Raw genomic sequence first — 12,288 nt, 5'->3', positions numbered from 1 at the left:
GGGGACGCCTTTCAACTCCCCGACGACGACTTTCGCCGACAGCACCGGCTATCGGAAGCCGTTGTGCGTTGACTGTGCGACGAGCTTCGTTCGGCGCCCGGACTTCGAGGCGGCGGACAATCGCGTCTAACATGACTGTGGAACCACAATGTTTCTGCGCGCTCCGGTCCATCGGAACCGGTAGCGTTCAAGGGATGGTGGCGAGTCGACTGACGAACACCTGTCAGTCTTCCAGATTACAGTGAGCCAGGCTGTCAGAGTTGTTGCTGCTGCCATCGTGGAGTGCCTCGGCAGCCGCTGGATTAACTTCCCCGCAGAAAGCAAGGCCGCCACCAAGGAAGGCTTCGCCCGAGCCGACGGCATGCTTGCCGGCGTCGTTGGTTGCGTGGACAGGACTCATGTCGCGATCGTGGGCCCGCGAGACACAGAGACCGTCACTGAGGCGGCCTACTGGTGCCGAAAGCATCACTACGCACTCAATGTTATGGTGGTAAGTGGTGCAGTGTCTCTCTTTTGCTGTCCTATTTCTTTATAAACTATGTATACCGTGATTCGCCAGTGAATTGAGTAGCAACCAATGATTCCTCTGCGGACGACGCGCTCTTCAGTGATACACGCGCCATCCGACTTCCTTTCGGACGGCACTTAAAAGCGTGAGTGGAGTGCCGTCGGAGGGCACTTGAACGCTCTGCAAGAGTTCCCTCGGGCGACACTATAGACATAGCCTTTTAAATTTTTATTTTATCTGTCAAGTTTATAGCAAACGTTCATTGACAGACCAAATGCTTCATTTAAAAGGTGCAAAATAGACAAAACAATGTTCATCGTGTCTCGATCTCGAGGCGCGACAAAAGTGGTGTTTAGCGAGGTCGTCGCCGCCCCAATTCCCGTTTGTGAGTAAAAAACGGCCTTGAATTCTTTTGCACTGTGTCGGATCATGTCCTCCTATTATGAGTATGATCAGTGAACACTGGGGAATAAGCTACGTCGCGAAAGCGATGTAATGTAAGTTTGGACAAGCATTTTTCTCAGAACATCTATATAATAGGCAAACTTGTGATCGGTTTTGTGGTGCACATGTTTCGTGTCTTCAGTGACAGTATCCCTTAGATTTAGGCTTCTGACTGGTCGAGGTAAGAGTGGTGTGTGGCAGTGATAACATTGAGATAATTCTGTATTTGACACACAATGATGCGCAGAAGCGGTCTTGTTGAACTCAGATATGCATTTTAGGAGAATGAGTTTGTTCAACAAGTACTGGAAGTGACTTAATGTTTGCAGGGACGTAATATTTGCGAACTTCGCGGATTAATTAATATTAAAAAGATTAGATCATGTAGACATGTTTCCCTATGATAACGAATATGTAGAACTCCAATTTGCGGAATTTTATGCCCATTAACTATTCCTAAGGTATACAGTTCACCAAATTTGCGAAATATCGAGCCCACGAAAATGCAGTCATTTACAGTAGAGCAAATGAAGTGTGAGGCAGAAACATGCAGCAGGTGAATACACCACATGTCATTTAGTGTGAGACGTAGAATTTTAATTTGGGCAGACAATGCTTGCACTAATAAAACAATGTATGCTTCCTTTCTCCAAGTGTAAAAAAATTAACCAGAGGGAAGAAGCTTGGCCATGGATTGCTGACTCTTCATTAATTACAGCGGTGTGTTGGAACTTCATGTGAATGATGTGACGAACTCCTGTCGCTGCCTTCTGCAGGTGTGTGACTACAAGGCACGGATCATCACATAAAACCAAGTATGCTTGGTGGGGCCCATGACAGCTACGTGTGGAAGCGGTCGTCCCTTCGAAGGGAAAGCGGCCTCCTTCAGCCTGATGAATTCCTGCTGGATAGGAAATTAAACTAACATTTCACAACTGTACTTGACAATGGGGTCAATGATGAGGCCACCACACTGTTTTTCACCGGTGTCTTCTGTCTTATGCAATAATTACCCCAACAGCCAGCATGTGGACAAACAACGACCAAACTGTACTTTGCACATCAGTACGACTCTTCATATTTCTAATTATCGAAGTAAATGAGCTATTGCAAAAAAACAATCTAATTTATTGTTTTTCTAATTTTTACAAGACATACTAAAAATAAACTTAATTTTTTCTTATAAAATGGGATTTCCGCTGCTACATGACCCCATGCAGGAAAAACATAACATTCCAAGTGGCTGTCCAGATAACAAAATTGTGTGAAACAGGTCTGACATTTATCATTTGCTAGAAGTCTTCTACAAATAACCGCTGTCAGCTCCTTACAGGCCCGGTGAGAAGGACATTCAGTAAGTTATATGCCATAGAATTGAGGTAAAGACTTTACTTAATATTGCAAGATAATGTTTGTTTCATTAATGGACAGCTCCTGTTTATTGAAGTGTTAGCATGGTCCATGTATGGTTCAGGTTAATGGAGGTATCTGGATCTGCGGGCGAAAGAGGAAACATTCTGAAGATTGGTCCTTTTCTCACCCCTGCCCGCAAGAGGTGTGTTCTCTCGAGAATATATGCCAGGGGTGGCCAGAGTGACAGGGGGTTAGAGCCGCAGACAAAACAACAAAAGTTTAAAAAGCCGTAGGAAAAAAAACACGGTGGGGGAGGCAACTTTTAAAAAGAAACAATATGCCGGGAACAGTGCTTTCCAAAGACAAGTATAATCGTTGACTACAACAAATAACACGAAGCAGCAGAACGTTACTTAAATCGCTAGGCAAAAATAAGTGCTTCGTCTGGTTTGCTAGCCAGCCACGGCACCTAACACCCGTTACGCGTATTCGGTTCGAAATTCTTTCTAGAGCAATAAAGTACACAGTGTCACTGGACACATCAATATGTCAAGAAGCAGTCCAGCTGTATGTACGTAGTGTAGCACAAGGCTGCCAAGACTGTGAGCATTTTTGTTTTAATTCTAGGATTCGTTTCGTTTTTGGAACACAAGAGGGGAAGGGGGGGTACGCTCACCCGAAAGCCGCAAACGGCACTTAAACCCGCGATGAACCGCATGCGGCTTGCGAACCGCAGTTTTTCTACCCCTAATATGTGCATTTGTGAGTGGTGGCCAGGGCCAGGGTTCAAGATATCCTACAATTGCGTGGTTGCTACGTAATTTGAGTGTGTCCATTGTTGTTTCTCTTTATTCTGTTTATCTTGCTTTTTCTGTTAATGCTGTAATCTGTATGGTATGCTGATAATTTTCTTTTTATAGTGCTGCAAATGCCAATGTGGGGGCCTGTGGCTTTGTCAAGCTGGTCTTGTGACCGCTTTTTCCACAAGCCTCCAGTATCATGTACTCTGTATTTGATGCAAATAAAATATCAACAACAACAACAACAACTTGACAATGCTTCATTTGTTTTAGTGTCTGATGTCATGCATGCTTGTTGGGCGTGCAGGAGACAGTGGCTGTGGCCTTGCCCCGTGTCTGATTACGCCTGTTCCCGGCACGCTCCAGTCAAACTCTCGGGAAGCGAGGTTCAACGTGGCCCACTCCTCCGTGCGGTCTGGTAGAGCGCTGCATCGGCCTGTTGAAGAACAGGTTCCGTTGCCTCCACAAGCACCGGACCCTGTACGACCCGCCGCAGACCGCTGCCACCATCATTGCAGCCTGTGCAATCCTGCACGACGTTTGCATCGCTGCGGGGGAGCCGGAACCCGAAGCTGAAGAAGGAGACGACGGAGAGGGCGGTTCAGGCAACGGTGGACCTGAGCCACAAGAACCGCCTCCTTGGTCGCCACGGGTAAAACCACTAAGGGCCGGTTGCACCAACGTCGCTTATCTTAGCCCAAAGCGGCTCTTTCTTAAGTCGGCTTAGCGTACTAAACCGAGCTCGGATAAGCACGGGTTTAAATTCCGGTTGCGCCAACGTAAACCCGGCTTTACAGACGCGCCCCTAGCTAAACGCTGGATTTGTGTAGGGAATGTAGGGACAAACAGAGCGAACTATGGAACGCTCAGAGGGCCGAATACGATTGGCGGAGAGGAATCACGTGATGTAAACAAAAAAACTGCCGCAGTAGTCGTCGTCGGCGTCTGCTTTCGCTGTATTTCCTCGGTGAGTACGGAATTAAAGGTCTCCAAATTCAATAATGTTTTCGTTTAACGTTCAAAAACAGGAGTCAAAGCTTTAAATAAACACGAATGCTCTTTACATCTGTGATTGTGTGCAATATCGGTTGATAACAAAATATTTTGACAGTGATAGCAGTTTTCGTGCTCACATATTGAGATAAAGGAGCCATCGGGGGCCCCAAATCTCCCCGAACGCGAGAAGGACGCTCTACTCGCTACATCGCTGAAGACAAAACATCATCGAGAATATTTGAATACATGGTTTTGCGTAAAAAAGACGGACACAAGAGCGAGAAACAAACACGAGCTTTTTTGCGCAAAACCATGTATTCAAACGTTCACCAACTCGCCCAACAGCAAACTATTTTACATCGAGAATAAGTAGGCAGGTAAGATGACTCCTAAAATCGAGTAATGCCTGAGACCGATGAAGTTCAAAACAGTGACCAACTCGCCACGGCAGCTGCAAAAATGCCGGAAGTCGTCGAATAGAAGTCGTCGAGAGGTCAGGCCACGAGACCTTGCATCAACGGTACTCGTTGCTTTCAGCAAGGTGACAGAACTGCACTGTACCGTCGTTGAACATCCGCTGCAGCCTCAAACGGACTTCAGTTTCACACTGTCGAGTTCAGGAAAAAAAAAAAAAAACTCCCACTAGTACATCACATCGTGCCCATAAGAACGGTCGTCTCTTCGCATCACCTGCCCCAGCCTGCCCCGATACAGCAATGAACGAATATACCATACTAGTCGTTACGATTTGTCGTCGCCACGAATGAAAGATATAAAGCAAAATATTGCTAAAAAGTCACGATCACCAAAAAAGTTACAGTTATGGGTGGCAGTCCGATTCGCAGAAGTCCAGACTTCGTGGAGGCGGGTTGGGCGGGTGAGCAGCGAGCTATGAGGATCTTGCACGCCGTTCGATCAGTGCATGAAGGACCACCAGGAACATAATGGCGCCATTGCTCACTGGGGTCCACTGGGGTCAAAGAATCATGCTCTAAGGAGGTAGTCCAGCCGAAGTAGAAGCTGCCGCCTCCGAGGAACCAAGGCCCAGGGCTCAGATTGAGACACCGCCGTCGCCCGGTGTGTCATCCTCTCAAAGTCGTCGTCGTCATCTCGCATAGAAAAATCGAGCCCGCTGGCTCAGACAAGCAGCACCTGTTCCCACCGTTCAGGGGCCGTGAAAGTATTACGGCCAGCGGTTTCTCGAAGCAGCCAGAAGTTCTTGACCACCGTGAAACGTTTTCTGGGGGACGCCTTTTCAAACAAAGTCTGCGCAGCCATCTTAGTGCAACGAGGTTCATACCGGTCAAGCGCGCTCCCAAGCATGATTTCAAATAGCGAGCACCCACCTTTCCAGAAAAACACTATCTAGTGAACGTTTACTGACCGTGGAACGTACTTCTTAAAATGGCGACGATAGCGAAGCTGACGCTACACGCTCAAATCCCAGAGCGGCTCGCGCATGCGCGGTGGCGACTCCGCTTTCCATAGAGCGGAGCGGGAAAGCGAAAATGGTCTTCTAAAACTCTCTATTATCTCCAGTTTTGTCAAATAGTTAGAAGTATAGGACCTGCACTTTGCATTCCACTCCTGGTTTGCACCATAAAGGCCGGTCCACACATACAGCGAAGCGCTAAGTTAGCGCTACGTGAGCGCTCCAAGGAGCGGTCATGTGGCGCTTCCTAGCGCGTGATGTAGCGCTCGGTTAGCGCTTCTGTAGCGCTCTGTTAGCGCTTCAGAAGCCCTTTGTTAGCGCTCTGTTAGCGCTACAGGAGCGCTTTGTTAGCGCTCTCATGCTCCTGGTGCCGTGCTTGCTGCTGCAAAACAGCGCGTGCACGGCGATTCCTTTGTTCTTGTCTTTCCTTGGGCATTGAAAGAAGAGGAAGTAAAACAGCCGCTCTCCAAGCAAAGGCTCGGGCAGGCAATCCAGAGTAGTAGACTCTGAGCGACTAATTGATTGGGTCTGACTTCATCGCTTTCTATTCGATATGCGTGACCCTGGTTTCAAAGACACGCAGTTAAATATAACCGCCTTCGAAAGAGCTCTGTGTCTCGGTCCCTCAGCCTGGGAACAAGGTTCGCCGGGTACCCGTCGGTATCTCGGTGGCGAAAGATTTCGCGCACCCAGGAGGCTCTTCTGGACGTTAAGCCCTCTACACACATATGCACTAATCACGTATCTAAGAGCATTTGTCACATTTCCATTTCAGCATCCCACATGTCCGCCGTGGTTCTGCTGATGCACACCCAACCACAGGAACTGGTACCGCAGTGCACGCGCTAATCCACAGCACCGTGGTACAAGAAGCGCTACTGAAGCTCTAAAACGGCGCTACTGAAGCGCTAACAAGGCGCTACTGGAGCACTTACAAGGCGCTACTGGAGCGCTGACAAGGCGCTACAGAAGCGCTAATCGCGCGCTTTGTTAAAACTAAGTCACGCGCTAGGAAGCGCCACATGAGCGCTCCTTGGAGCGCTCACGTAGCGCTAACTTAGCGCTTCGCTGTATGTGTGAACAGGCCTTAATTCTGTCAAAAACAGGCAGGCATGCCAAAGAGGTGTGAAGGACTGTCAGCTCGTATTTGTCTGTTACAGTACATTCATAACAACACAGGGAGAGAAACATCTTTAAGATTTTAACACTAAACACATAAACATAATTAGCAAATTAAACTTCGACATATTTTATGGTAGCATCAACATAACTAAGTTTCTTTAAATTAGTCAAGGCCATAAACATGTGAGTCACAAACAATGAAACACTATAAAATGGGTCTCGTTCGCGTGATGGGCAAGAGCTTGCTGCACTTACCAACATAAGACATTTTAACTCACTTTAAGAATGAGGCACAGAAAAGCTCACGGCGAGTTCTTGCCTTAGGCATGACACTTAGCTATTTAAAAGATTTTGCAAAAATTACAAACCATTAAATTCTTTTCCTTCCGAGAGTGTGTCCGTACCCAGTTCACCTAGTAGAAAGGTATGGTTATGCTAACGTTGCTCTCCGAGGTATCGGTCATATATAAATACACATTCTTCCCGAGGGGAACCATGGGGTGATGCGAGCATCGCGGATCGTTATTGAAGGTGTTATTAGGGAATTGTAGTAGACCGTTCCCACGGCCCGCTAAGCACCCGGATGGCGCTCCGTAATCCGCCACAAGACTATGCAGAGAAGGCTGGCGGCGCGCATGCGCAGCTGCGCCGTTTCCTTCGGGAATAACGTAGCGGAGGAGAAAAACGATCTACAACAACTCCCTATTAACGGTGTTAGTAACGTTGTTGAACTTCATGATCCCGAACCTGAGGCTCTGCTGCTCGACGTTCACGAACCAACACGGCTTCCCGTTCTCGAAGGTCGGGTTCCGCCGCTCGCTTCGTACGTTTACGTTGAACTTCACGGTCCCGAACCTCAGGTTCTGCTGCTCGACGTTCTCGAACCGCCGCTTCTTCACGTTGTCGTAGTTTAGCATCCGCTGCTCGACGTTGACGAATGGACGCCGCTTCTCGCTGCCGTAATTCAGAGTCTGCCGCTCGCTTCAAGCAGTTGCGCTCAGCGTCGCGTGCCCTTCGCTGCGCAGCTTTGTCTTCAGTGGACATGGCGTTGCCGTTAGTTTGTGGGGCGGTAGCGCGCGCAGCGCGCTACCACTGCTTATATTTACACTTGAAGGAGAGGAGACTAGAGGAGGAGAGTTACGCATGCGCGCGCGGTGTGAGTAGAAGCGAACGCACGCGAAGTGCACGCAGCTGGTAGAGAGAGAGAGAGAGAGCGGAGAGAGTAACGCGCAGCTGTTGGAGAGAGGGAAGGAGGAGAGCTGCGCATGCGTAGTGTGAGTGCGGACTACGACGCCGCGGGACATAGACGCGAGCAAGAGATGCTCCGCATCTAAAATAATGTAACTTCTCTGGATGTTTTAAGCTTGATTAGCTTTTCGAAGAATTAACTGAAATCTAGACAGTAGATGCAAAGTCCGGACCTGAGTGGACATAGCATAGAACACGAGCACAGATTGCAGTATTTTAAACTCTAAGGTAGTTCTAGAAACCATGCCAAGCATCCTCGATGATCAAGCGAGCATAGCGTTATTGTGCGAGTCCATCTGAAGTGCGGAGTCCGATAACATGCCATGATCATATATGACTAACATTTTGTTTACTTCGGATATGTTGAGCATGGAACGACATGTATGCACTCTGTTTTAGACTAAATTCGATGGCGTTAGTCATTCTCGAATTCAGCTTAGGCCGTTATTTGAGGGCCACGCATTGACTGCTCCAAAATTTCTCTGCAATTCCATGCAGTCTCCTTCAACCTTGCGATATATATTTACATCGTCAGCATACTGTAACGATTAAGGGAACTGAACACAATCAAAATTATTATTAGCAAAAATATTGTGACAACGAGGACCAACATTACATCCCCGAAGGACCCCAAAAGTTGGAGGTGTGCGGGGACGACAAGGCTCCCGAAATGTGGGTGACGCCTAAGCGCTCTGGCAAGTAACTTCTGGACCGTTTGATGAACCCATCAATAACACCCTATTCAGACATCTTAACTGGAAGCAAATCACACAGTGCACATTTGACTTCATAGAGTGCATATTGAAAACATTGAAAAGTGCCCATAAATAGAAGCTGCCCATTGTCATGCCAGATCTTGATAAATCGCCCCTCTACATTTGGAGACTCGTCACTTTCACTGTTAATCTCGCCAGTATAATAAAATTCTTAGAGCTTCAAGGTGCACGCAGAGGTGCCTGTTGCAGTGATAAGATTGCTGCACCATTTGCACCCAACTGTGCAAAAGTGTTTACCTTGCTACATTTTGCTAACGTTCAGCTTAATGCGAAGAATGTGTGCTAACAATGATCCAAAAGCTCCCTTTATTTTATCAAATTAGAAAGTATCTTAATGCATCACTTCACTGCCAGATTGTTAAGTTACGCATGCGTGAATTTCCATAACTTTTGGGTATTGCTGAAAGTAATGTGTAGTTTGATGTGACCTTTGTACCGAAGATGACTTCGTTCTGAGAAATTTTGGGACATTGCTAATTGTTCGTGGTGTGTTTGGGCAGTTTAATATCTCCATTGAGTAACCTCTCACCGTTCACTGATGCACTGCAGAGAGGTTACGCCTGTAAAGTGAACATCGCAATTTCGTGAATCTTGCTTCGCTGCAGTGCAGCCTGATGTTAAGGGTGAAACACCCCTTCAGGGTGGAATGGTTCTCAACTGCAAGTCAAATGTGGACTTGAAAAAACATATGCCTGGGTGAATGCTGATTGGCTCCATATATATGGCAGTAAAAGTTGCTAAATTAAACTGAAATATTAGTTTATCTGCTAAACCGGAGAATTCTGACAAGTCGCGTGTATTGCTGGTTGCAATTATGCTTCTTCCTTTTGTTCAAATTCAAATTTTAGTTGAGGATACTTCACACCTGAGTATTAGGAAAGGGTTGAACATTCACCAAACGTGGCTGGGCTGCTTTTTAGGTTTAATTGTTATGTTTAGTAAATACCCTTTTTACGTTTAGTTAACACCCACCTTTTTGTGGATGTAGTCGGCAGTGGAATGATTGCTTGGGAATAACACCAACAATTTCAGCTGAACTTTTTAAAGAATTATTTATTTTCCACATGCTTTCTTTGTCCCATAGTGAGTCTCTGCATGTTAGATATATTTTTGAAATTTATTTATGCTGGGAAGTGGCTCTACAGAAGGGGAAAGGCAAGAAAGTGCAGCAGTTTCTGGTGAGGAAAGGCCCGCAGCTTTGAATCTTGGCCAGAACCAAATGTGTTTAACCTCACATGCTTGTCATATTTTTCGGCACACGAGCAACAAAAGCACTGTATTTTATTTAGACAGGCCAACACATGATTCTTAACATAGTATTTTGCAGTCGATTGAATAAAAATTAAGATTATGCTTTGGTGCAAAAGTGTTTTTTCTGCTCGAAACAGTGTTCCAAAATAACCCAAATCATTCGCGTCACTGGTTTTTCTAGGGTTCTAGATCACCTCTCACCAAGGTGCAGGGACGAAGTCGTCATGGTACCAATTATTTAAAGCCGATGATGGGCTACCTATGTTGTCATGGCGATACAGCACCCTTGCAGGCTCACTCTCACCTCCTTGTGAAAGCTCACCTCCCTGTGAACACGACTAAGAAAGGCCTCAGTGTGGCCTTTCTTAGTTATGTTTTCTAATCCCCACGAGGTATTTGTGCATCTGAGGCAAGAATGTTTCTTGATGCCATGTCGCTCTGTTAGCAACAGGTCTTCTTGACCGTGCAATCTGTGGTTTTAGTACACAGCAATTTTCTTGTGACTTGCAGGACGGAGCTGCTGTGGCTGCACCACACGAGCGTCACATCTACGCGAGGGGCCTGGCTGTGAGGAATGCCCTGATCGCGCAGTTCCCTCAGGCACGACGACGGCAGGCCCGACCAACCCGACAGCGGCCTTCACATCGTGGACGGTGACGACCAAACTGTCTGTGTTACTATTTTTTTTAATTATCTTTCGTTGTCTTTCAAAGAACCTTTTGTTTTCTGTTATTTACTAGATTTGAGCCCTAGGTATGCAAAGATTGAACATTTTCTGGAAGCACCTTTCCGTGTGTGGTTTAGTATTTTCAATGTAAACTGTAGAAAAGAAAGAACCTGTGAAGTGTGCCGCCTTTGTTTTTCTAAGTTCAGTTTTAGCCGAAAGAAGTCACTAATCAGATCAGCAAGATGCAGGTAGAGAGGCATACCTACTGCTCTATGTCGGGGTTCTTAGAGTTTTCGACGAACCTATTATGTACATCTCGTCTGACAGCTTGTGCCTTGCTGTCTTGTGTCCTTTAGTGTGTTGTCATAGCTCTAGGCCATGTCCATTGTAGTGTTGTGGGCAGTGGTGCAAACGAGAACAATGCAATTACCAATAAGTGATGGTAATGTTCAACTTCGTAACTAGTAAGCCATGTATTCAAACATATCAGAGCCTATATCTGCCTGTCCTGAATGACAGCTCAGGAACCCCTCCCGCTCTCGTCACTGATGTGATAAAGCATTGCAGCATTCTACGCACCTGGTAAACTATCATGTGCATACAGGGAGTCCTTGGCTTATAGTTATGTATCAGTGAGTAGCTGAGATCTTCTTGAATAGCGCCTTGTTGTGTAATTTTGTATATAACCTGTGAAACAGGTTGCAACTTCAGAGTCGCAGAAGTTTAGCGATAAGTGGAAGGTTTCTAGAGTCGGCGCCTGAATGCCGTTTCGTTTTGTTGTGTCCTGCTCATGCCGCTACTTAGATGTAGAGCAGGGCAATGAACTTGTATGCGAGAAGGTTTCCAGAAGTGGTTTAATGCTGCAGCCGCGCAAAAGGCGGCAGCAGGAAGTAGCAACACAAAAGGCAACATGACGCATATACTACTCTCGAACAGAGGGTCGCTCCAAGGGCGGCTCCTTGCTGGTGGGTACACAACAATCCTCCCCGCCCCCATTTGCACTTTAGGTGAAGCCATTCAGATAAACTGGCCACCTGACATGGCAAGAACTATATATGGGAGGCTGTTCGGCTTGTGTCGGTGTGTACGTCATGCGGCCTAGAGGAGTCGCTGGCCTGTGGTTGCTCAGTAGGCTCAGAATCCAAATAACGGCGCCGCATTTCGTCCGTGTGTCGCCGCAGTTGTCGGCCGTCCGGTGTCTGAGTCCGGTATGCCAGGGGCCCTACCACTTTAGCAACAACTGCGGGAACCCAGCGTGGTCTAGAAGCATAGTTCCGCACATACACCGCATCGCCGGACAAAAACTGCTAGCTGGTTCTTGCTCTTCTTTAGTGTGGACGGTCTGGCAGTCTGGGTGCACCCTTTCCAGGAGCGTCTTGGGACGGGGTTGAAGAGCAACTCTGCAGGGCTCCTTCCCGTACTTGTGTATGGAGTGACATGCTACTGGAGAAGGAAACTCGTTAGGCGTCGGTCCCAATCGCCCTGAATGATTCGCTTCAAGCCATCTTTAGTTATTCTGACCATGTGCTCCGCCTGCCCACTGGTGGCTGGATGCAGTGGCGCAGATTTCGCGTGGTGAATCAGGCCGCTTTCTATGAACTTTTTGGACTGTATTGTTGATACAATAGTGTCAGGTAGTTCGTGAGTCGTAAAAAAGCGACGCAGGCACTTGATGACCGTGGCACAGGTCA

At 47.1% G+C, this 12,288-nt stretch overlaps 1 pseudogene; it reads left to right on the top strand.

Moving 5' to 3' along the window:
* Nucleotides 1-259: 259 nt before the first annotated feature.
* Nucleotides 260-10,587, top strand: LOC115324012 (annotated as a pseudogene).
* The last annotated feature ends 1,701 nt before the right edge of the window (nucleotides 10,588-12,288 follow it).

This window comes from Ixodes scapularis, unplaced genomic scaffold, assembly GCF_016920785.2.
Source record: "Ixodes scapularis isolate PalLabHiFi unplaced genomic scaffold, ASM1692078v2 PGA_scaffold1__304_contigs__length_218370807, whole genome shotgun sequence".
Lineage (NCBI taxonomy): Eukaryota > Metazoa > Arthropoda > Arachnida > Ixodida > Ixodidae > Ixodes > Ixodes scapularis.
The sequence above is the reverse complement of the archived record's forward strand: the minus strand, read 5'-3'. Positions and strand labels throughout refer to the sequence as shown.